The sequence below is a fragment of the Macadamia integrifolia genome, chromosome 6, assembly GCF_013358625.1.
Source record: "Macadamia integrifolia cultivar HAES 741 chromosome 6, SCU_Mint_v3, whole genome shotgun sequence".
NCBI classification, from domain to species: domain Eukaryota; kingdom Viridiplantae; phylum Streptophyta; class Magnoliopsida; order Proteales; family Proteaceae; genus Macadamia; species Macadamia integrifolia.
Genome location: NC_056562.1, coordinates 2,233,542 through 2,242,211, shown reverse-complemented (window position 1 = coordinate 2,242,211; position 8,670 = coordinate 2,233,542).

Below are 8,670 nucleotides of genomic sequence, written 5' to 3'. Positions count from 1 at the left end.
ATTATTCTCTGTCTTTTCAAACAAAGAAGACCTTTGATTTGTATTCGATTACAATAAGGTTGAACTTTACCACTTTGGTGGATTCCACCCAATCTTACTGCAATAGTCTACAAATTCATTCCGGCAGCTAAAAGTGGGATTGTTTAACCATGAATAAAAAAAAAATATTCATAAACAAAAGCATGAACTATCATTACCAAGAATAAACAAGTTCATATTCTGATATGCAAGTAATGTATGAGTTGATTTTCTTTTATTTTTTCCAATTAATAGGAAAATTATGAAGAATCATTAAACACCCATACTTGTAACTTATACAAAACAGACCATAAAAGTTGACCAAAACTAGGCTTTAATATATCAAAACGAAGAGCACAAAAAATTGGACTCAACACAAAAACCAGGGTGAAAAATTCTTCACCGTTTGCCCGTATGAGCCATTTGAAATTGTAAAAAAAAAAAAACCCAAACCAACTGGTTCGGCCAAGCGGTCTAACCCGATTCAGGCATATTAGTTCCGGGTAAAAAATATGGGTCAAACCCGATTGTCTTCGGGTCAGGTATCTGGGTTAAAATTTTGGTCAAATGGTCAACATTTGACCGGGTCAAATAGGTTGGTCATGAGTTGACCCACTACACCTCTGGGTTAACTCGGTAAGGTTTTCGAGTTGACCCGATGATGACTCGCCGCCTTTTTTTTTTTTCCTCTCTCCTCCGGTAATGATTTCAGGGCCACGTACCAACGCGTTCGGAGGTTTTCGGTGACTTACGAAATACCACCACGATCGTATTCTCGTCCTCTACAACTTTCGTGAAGAAATTTTTTTGATCCGGGACCTTTAAGTGATGGTAAAATTATGATTTCAATGATTTGGGACCCAAACCCTATACAAAATCAATTTTCCTTTGATTTTTCTTGTTTCTAACACTATAAGGCTTGGCTCTGATACCAATTGTTGGAGATCCTTTACCATATTAAACATATGAATAACCCTATCGTATTTAGAATACAAGAATCATAAAAGATATTTAACCATGGGTATAGTCCCTAAACCAAGATCAATAAAGTACTCCCTTCATAGATCTTAAAATATATAACTATATAGATTTACCATATTTATAATAATCAATGGGACATCCATGACATGAACCATAAATGGGAATAGAGAAATACCTGTGAGCATAGATCATGGACCTCTGTCCCATGTGATTAAACATTACTCTCATGAAGATGATAATGACGAACTACGCAAGTGGAGTCCTTCTGCAGCCTCTTACTCTAGGGTTTCCTTTCTTTCTATGCACTTGCTCTTGTGAGAAAGCCGTGCTCTCAAAACCAATAAGGCATTAAGTAATGGCTGCAGGGACAATCAGTATTCTATTTATAATAGAATCCCTAAAACCCTATTCCACTCTCAAAATGGAAAGAGCTAGGAGTTTCCTAATCAGAGTGGGTCTATAATTGCTTAGGCCCAATGGATCAATCGGTATCAGTTAAGCCCACATACAAATCCTAACAATATAGTCACGAAAAACAGATGCAGCAAGGGGGAGGAGGTGGTCGCATGGAAAAGGAGGGGGTGGGGGCCAGTGGTCGCACGAGGAAGAGGAGAGGGTGGGGTAGTAGGTTCCAATAGGGGGTTGAGTGGTGGGGGTATTAGGTGACGAGGAAGAGAGTATGAGGTGGAATTTGTAGAGGGATGTGGCGGTGGTGGTCGCAGGTTGTGCAAAGTGGAGGGTGAGGAGGGGTGGAGGGGTAAAATTGGAAATATGTTGGATCTGTGAACATATAATGATTATAACCCATCTATAAATTTCACAATTTCAATTCAAAATTGAGAAGTTTCAATTAATTTTTCTTGAGGAACTTAGTAATGTCAATTTTCTCGGGAAATTGGGTGTCATAGGTCTTACGTAAGATGCAGACTTCGGGGGTAATGTCAATTTTGTAATGATTTATATGGTGATTTAATTTTCAAATGGAACATTTATGGGCCTTTAAATCATTTGAGAATTTTTTTTTTTTGGGTAGACATGTTTAGAGCTTGTTTAGACTTAAATAGGTCCGTAGCCCAGTTAAGACCAATTTAAGGTAGTCCTATTAAAGCCTAATACCGACCAATCCGATTATAAATCGTACCATGCCCTCCAAAACTAGGATTGTTTATTAAATAGATGTTCACAGTGCAAAGTTTCCAAATGATCAAGCCTGGCTAAGCCCAGCTAGGCCTGCCTGATTGACACCCCTACTCCTAAGGTATCTCAAATGTCACTTTTGATTTGAACTTGAGATACCCTTCCAAGTTCTAAAAAAATAAAAATAAAATAAAATAAAATTGAGGTACCCGAAGTGTTCTTTTCTTAAACAGTGGGTAGCTCAGGTGTAATTTATCTAAGAAAAAAAAAAAATAAAAAAATGAGACGCTCCTTGAGTTGGGGCTTACAAACCTGAGTTGCCATTAAGACTCGATCAAAACCTCAGCTCTGAAGATTGGGAACAGATCATCATCCAAAGAGAAGAAAAGAAATGGGGGGTAATTGAAAAGAAGACTTTGAAAGAGCTTTTCTTTCTTTCCATGCCAAAATGCTTAGAATTTGGAGAGAAGTTCTATAAAAGATGGGGTACACAGTATTATAGCGTCAAGTAATCTAACCTTCTCCATATGAATTTGAAGATTCTGATCCGAGACCATCTGGTTTCCTTCCTAATTTGTCCAACCTTAATGCAAAATGCCTTGGGATTGCGATTTGGAAAGCCATTGCAATTCTTGCTGGGTTGTGCCTCTTTCTCTTTATACTCAGCTCTCTTTCTCTTTCTTTCTTTCATTTTTCCTTTTTATTTTTTATTTTTTTTATTTTTATATTTTTATATTTTAATATATTTTTTTAATTTTTAAATTTTTTTTTAAATTTTAAATTTTTTATTTTTCTACTACTTTGTTTTGCATGGATCTTTGGAGCTGATCCTATTAAGTTGAGATAAGGCTGAACGTGTTGTTGTAGTACCAGTTTTAGGAAACAGTGATAAAGACAACTAAACTTTTCAAACGTTCTGCTTTTTTTTTGGTAAGAATCAGCAAGAAGACTTCATTAATGAGGAAAAAAGAATTTGAGATTACAAATGACAATGAGCTATAAATCCATCTTCGGCATTGCCATCAGCAAAAATGCAACCCAAACAAAAAGAAAAAAACTCAGAAATTAATTATAAAAATCTGTATCTGGGTCTTTGTTGAGCATCCCATATTACATCCTCTGCAAGAAACGAAGGGATGACGTCCCAGTGGGTAGAAGTCATTGTTGCTGCAGCGTGCTTGGCTAACTTATCTGCAATACTATTGGCCTCACGAAAGCAATGTGTTATTGTCCATGAAGAGCTATCAAGGAAGGCTTTGTAGAATCTCCATTATTGGTCAGACATCCATGGAATGTTATGATTTTTAATACATAACACCACAGACATACACATTCAATCCAAAGCATTCTCAAATTCATTTGCATGGCTTGACGGATACCCAAAAAAAAAGCTTCGAACACAACAATGAAGTTTGTTGAAACACCGTGATAAATTGCAAAGCATCTTATTGGTTTCCTATTATTGTCTCTAAAACTTCCACTCGTTGTTGATCGACTTAGATTTCCAAGAGAGCAGCCATCTATGATCAACTTGATGAAATCCTGCATTGGGGGCTCCCATAGCACTTCCACAATATTTTCTTTCTGAGTTGGCCCAATTTTCACCTTCAATTTATTAGAAAGAAGGAGGTTAGAGACTGATTTAACACCTATTGAAACCAAGGAAGAGAACTCAATCAGATCATTCAGAGTTGTCTTGACTATCGCTTGGATTGAGTTAGCTCTATTATAGTGCCTCCTGGAGTTTCTTTCCTTCCAAAGGTTGAAAGGAATGCGAATGACTAAGGCCAGCCACAATTGCTGTAGCTGGATAGCATTAGCTTTCCTCTTCCACCACGAAAATAGTTATTCCATTGAAGGAAAACCATCCCAATGAATATTGAAGATGGAAAGCATTTCCTTCCAAACATTTACATAAAAGTCATATTGAAGGAAGAGATGAAGAAGAGATTCTTGATTATTTTTGCACATCTCACATCTAGAGACCAATGACACTCTCCTCTTATTGACTTGATCATCTGTTGGAAGGCGACCATGACTCATCCTCCAGCGAAACACAGAGAACCTTGGGAGCAAACCTTTTTGCCACACCAATTTTTCCCATCCTTGAGAAGTATTCTTCTTTCTTATACCTTTCCAAGCTGAATACATAGAAAATATATCAGATTTAGTCAGAGTCTAGACATGTCTATTTTTCATATCCACTAAAGGAAGCTCAACAGATCTGATATGATCACAAAGCGCTGCAAAAGTGTGGTTAGAAACCCCTGGAAAATATCACTGCCTATCCACAATAAAATCAGATAATAAAACTGATAAATTATTAGGATTGGAAAGGGTTGATAGCAAGAAGATCCATAATTCTGGAGCCATTTAACTATCGATCATACCAAAACTTGATAGACTCTCCATTGCCCACTATCCATCTTTCAGAATCTCCAATAAAATCCCAAACTTTTCAAACGTTCTGCATTCATGTGTTTCCCCATTGTCTCCCGGTCTCCCCCACTCACCCTATCTCTCATATCTATGTGATAAAGAAAACCATCCCCATCTTCAACCATCCTTCTATTCCTTTCTTGTCATTTTTTTGCCCTTTTTTTCTTCTCCACTCTCAGATGAGAAATAAACTATTTCTTCCATTAGCAAGTAGGTTTTTCCATCTATTCTTGACATACATAGATATTAGACATATTTTCTGTTTCAAGTATGATGTAACAATTGTTGCTTATTAAATTAATATTATTTTATTTATTAATTCAATTGATACGTAATATAGTATTCAAATGAGAGATATCAGTTTCTATTTAGCTATTTTGTTTCTTCTATGGTTTAGAATCATCAATTTTTTTTTTTTATGCTAATTCCACATGTTATTTGAGTAACATATTCAATGTCTCTAAGACCCATTAGTGGACACGATTGAAAAAAGATATGCATGATGGAAGATCAACAATCCAACCAGTTGAAAATTGACTTTTTGCACCTACAGGTGCTAAATGAATTTAATGTAGTTCGGCATGAACATCTATATCAATCTAAGAGAACTTGAGAAATTTCCTTAAACCTGAAAAACTCTTTACACTATTCTCTACCTCAAAAAGTGATTCACCATTTTTTTTTCCTAATGATTTTTCCATAAAGATGATATATAAGAAACCCTTGAACCCTCGTCCTCACATAATTACAATTTTCCCTGTCTATGTTATGGATCCCAAACACGACCCAATTACAAATCTACGCCTAATAATAATTATGTGAATCATTACAAAATACAAGATATACCCAATTCCAACAATTTTCACCTTGACTTGCAGAAGAGTGGTGCTTCCTTTGACTGAGTCCATTTATTAGAAAACAGAGAGACTTCTAAGGCGCTCGCAATGACGCTGAGAGTGTCCTTAGCCTAGAGGTGAAAAAGGAGGTTGGATAAATTAATCCAGACTGAAATGGAATTGATTGAGATCTCTATGAAGGAGGTTCGTGGAGTCTAAGGCAGAGGATGATGAATTTTCAATGAACGTGTCAAAGCATTTTCACAAGAGCTCAGAGTCTATCCTCTTCACTGTTGAAAAGTAATATGAAATGCCACTCTCCATCAGAATGGTATCCACCGAGCCAATAGGATTGCCATTGACTCATTAGAGAGATTCTAACAAGATTAAGAAAAGGGCCGACAACCCAAGAAATATTCCATAAGAGGAATGCCATCAGTGATTTGAGGAGCAACGAAGTGTAACTGAAACCCCTATTGAGAAGTATTCGTGGGAGTGAGAATACCAAAATTTATCTCTTTAATTACCATTCTAAACATTATGAAAATAAAATAAAATAAAATAAATAAAGAGAAGAAGAAGAGAAAATCAATAAACTCACCATTATTTATATAATTATTTTTAGAGAAAAAGATTTATGTGGGAAAATGTGGTCCTTGTGCTTAGACATATGGAGGGCTGATTGACCCTCATACACACACAAGATCCGCCCTCCCCTCGAGGAAACACTTTCCTTTTATTTTTATCTTATTATGTTTTTTCTTTTCTTTTTTATTTATGCAAATCTGAGTATAAATCTCAACGGATTGAGTTGGGAATCCTCACAGCACGGCAACGAAAACTTTGTCCAACCTTAATAAGATTATAACCAAATTTTAGGATGATGAACACATCTATATTCCAAGATAAATCTAACCGAAAATATTCATTTATATCTATAACCAGTGAGACTCATTAGAGACTTGATCGGCTAAATTTTCAATTTTTTTTTTTATCAACAATATCAAAATGATTTTATTCAAGAATACCAATATGGGAGAAACCGCAAAATCACCTAATCCAAAAAATATAAAGAGAAATAATATCATTAACTGCAATCCTAGCAGCCCAATCAAAGGAAAGAAACATAAAAGCAGAACTAGTAGAATTAACATGACTAGCACACTGATGATAATATCTTTTTTTCTCGTAAAGATGAAGGAGGAAGGAAGATTAGTGATGAAGAAACAGTGACTTTCATCTATGATGTTATGGATGCAGGGAGTGACACAACATCAACTGTGTTTCACTTGTGAAGAACCAAACCATCCAAGAAAAAATTTATTCTGAGATCCAAGAGGTTGTGAGCTCAGGAGAAGATATTAAAGAAGATGATTTGCAAAAGATGTCATATCTCAAGGCTGTAGTACTGGAAGGCTGAGGCTACATTCACTAGGGGTGTAAGTTTGGCCTTGACGGCTCAAACTCGCCCTAAACTTGAGCAGGGCATGGGCTAGGGCTAGGGCTAGGGCTAAGATTTCTAACCTTAAGGGCAGATTAGGATGAAAAACATTGACCCTAGGTCAAGGTTAGATTGGGCCTGGGTTGAGGACTAGACCTAGCCTAGTCCGACCCAACCTGGCCTGAGTTTAATCCTAATTTATATAATATAATTTAAGGCTACCATTCTATCTGTTAAGTTTGTCTCGAATTCTTGACCCGTTTTGAAGATTGACCCGATCCGACATATTTTGGTGGCGACCCGAATGGGAATTTTTCTGAGATCTGTGATGGAAGCAGAGGGCTTGGGCGGCCCAAGCCCGGAGCCCATCACTGATCTCGTATCTCGTATGGGGGTGCGGGGGCGTAGCCCCCGCGGTATGGTTCGACCGGATCGACCGCGACCCGATGGATCGAACCGCTATTTGGCGTATATATATATAATGTACTGTTGCTTGTTGAGAGTCATTGTATTCTAGGGTTTTCACGAAGCTAGGGTTTCAGGGCGAGTTCTTCCTCGCCGCTGCTAGGGTGTAATCCTTCTTCTGCATAGTGAATCATCTTCTTCTTCGCCCGAGGACGTAGTACACCACCCTGGTGTGTGAACCTCGTTAAATCTCTGTGTCGTACGGATCTATTGTCTCTCTTTATTCGTGTTTCTTGGTGTTTGATCTAACACTATCATTTTATTCAGAATAATGAAATTGAGGTCATTGATTCTCTTATACCCAATTTATACTAAAGTTTTAACTTCATCAAAGACAAAATTTCGTAATTGCTTACTTCTCCAATGAGATTTCGATCCCGCAAAAGCAGGATCAATTAGGGTTAGCCCAATCTTGATAAAAATCAGGGTTAATTAGGGCCGACTCGACCCAATCAGAATCAATTAGGGCCAATAGTTGGTATGAATCCGACAGATTGAATTGAGCCTAAGCGTGAACCCGATAAAATTGAATTGGGCCTGGCTTATGTTTCGGTGATCTAAGATTGCACTGAAATTTTAGGGTTGCACTGAAGTTTTAAGAAACCCACCATGTTTGACCCCTCACACCCACCTAACCACTTTTGTTGCCACATACAGTGGAGAAAGAAATTGTGTTGAATGGCCATGACATCGCCAAGGAAACTATTGTAAATTTTATGGTGGCAGGGATGGGGAGGGATCCACAAGTTTGGAAATATCCTATATATGGAGTTTAGGCCAGAGAGGTACTTGGTTGAAGAAGGTGAAGAAGTTGATGTCACAGGGAGCAAGGAGATTAAGGTGATGCCCTTTTCGTGTAGGGAGGAGGATTTTCCCCAGACTTGGGTTAGGCACTTTGCATTTGAAGTATTTTCTGGCAAATTTGATCCGAAATGGGTGACTGTGGATGGAAAATAGTTAGGCAGTGTTTGGTAGCTAAGAGAAGGGGAAAAAAAAGTATAAAAATTGTACGAAATTCTCATTGTGCTTAGCATGTCCGGAATCAAGAAAAGATTCTTTTTTGAATTTCAAAATTCATGTTGAGAATGGTGAAGTTTTCTTTTGTTGCAAAAAAAAAAAAAAAAAAAAAAAAAAAAAGGAGTTACCCAAGCAAGGAAACATTAGAATACAAAACTTTTCTTTTCTTCTAATGGTAGCGAAACATATATACTTTATTTTATTTTATTTTCTAGATCCCCCCCCCCCACTTTTCTTCTCTAGGCTACCAAACACAGCCTAAGTTAAAATAAGTGGGTATCACATTATTACCATGTTGCTTTGGTCGGACCAAAATAAAATATTATCATGTGGAGA